The sequence below is a fragment of the Nerophis ophidion genome, linkage group LG28 (genome assembly GCF_033978795.1).
Source record: "Nerophis ophidion isolate RoL-2023_Sa linkage group LG28, RoL_Noph_v1.0, whole genome shotgun sequence".
Classification (NCBI taxonomy): domain Eukaryota; kingdom Metazoa; phylum Chordata; class Actinopteri; order Syngnathiformes; family Syngnathidae; genus Nerophis; species Nerophis ophidion.
Window position 1 is genome coordinate 19,119,419 of NC_084638.1, and position 1,503 is coordinate 19,120,921.

The window sequence follows — 1,503 nt, forward strand, 5'->3', positions numbered from 1 at the left end:
TGGCGCCAGAACATCACACACGCCCACTTCCTTCATGTTGCTGCGGCGTACCATTTCAGAAGGGGTGTTGTGACAACATAAACCCTATAACAGTCTATTTTATGCATACAGCAACACAGCCTGCTAATAAGTTAGCTGAAAGCTAGCTGACGGGGCGCCAGAGAGAACTACTTGGCGTCACGTGGAACAGTGGTTCTCAAATGGGGGCCACGCACCTCTGGAGGTACTTGAAGGTATGCCAAGGGGTACGTGAGATTTTTTTTTAAATATTCTAAAAATAGCAACAAAAATAATATGAATGTAAGTTCATAAACTGTGAAAAAAATATATAACAATGCAATATTCAGTGTTGACAGCTGGATTGTTGAGGACATGTTCCATAAATATTGATGTTAAAGATTTCTTTTTTTGTGAAGAAATGTTTAGAATTAAGTTCATGAATCCAGATGGATCTCTATTACAATCCCCAAAGAGGGCACTTTATGTTGATGATTACTTGTATGTGTAGAAATATTTATTTATAATTGAATCACTTGTTTATTTTTCAACAAGTTTTTATTTTTTTTTTACATCTTTTTTCCAAATAGATTAAGAAAGACCACTACACATGAGCAATATTTTGCACTGTTATACAATTTAATAAATCAGAAACTGATGACATAGTGCTGCATTTTAATTCTTGATCTCATTTTTTCAACTAAATATACTTTGCTCCGATTAGGGGGTACTTGAATTAAAAAAATGTTCACAGGGAAAAAAGGTTGAGAACCACTGAGAACCACTTACGTGGAAGACAGCAGACTGACTACACACACGTGCCTCAGCCTGGATGTCTGCTGTGACATGTGACGTTCAGTGACCATAAAAAAATATATAGGAAATCACATTACTAAACTTAGAATAATAAAATTGGCAAAATAAAGAGCCACAATGCATAATGTGTAAATGCGATAAATTAGATAAGATGACATTAAGATAAAATGACATTAAAATAAGAAGAGTAGTAAGACAGTAAGCTATTGAGATCATAAATTACCTCTGTTACAATTGTAATGAATGTCGCACGGGGGCGCCACTGAACTCCATCATTAAAGGTTTGTTTGATATACTTTGAATGTATTTTTGAAAATCAATACACTCTGTTATGTCACATTGTTATTCAAATAAATATTGCAGCAAAGAAAAGCATGGTAACAGTGACAGCAGGCAATATCTTATATAGAGATGCCGCGTCGACCGCTACTGTCTATTGGCCCTGACGAGCCGGATGGCCGCCATCTTACACCGGTCAACATCTCCATCCCGTGACAGGATCACTTTCTCAATACTTGACTGATTTTCACGCGATTTTAATGCAAACATCATACGTGTAGCTATGATTCAGTGCAAATGAATTTTCGTATGCTGACAGTTTCTATCTAGAACCCATAATAGCGTCTGTGTTTTAATTATCGTCCGCTCGGGTGTGACGTCATTCCCAACTTCCGGGGTAAACGGAAAGCA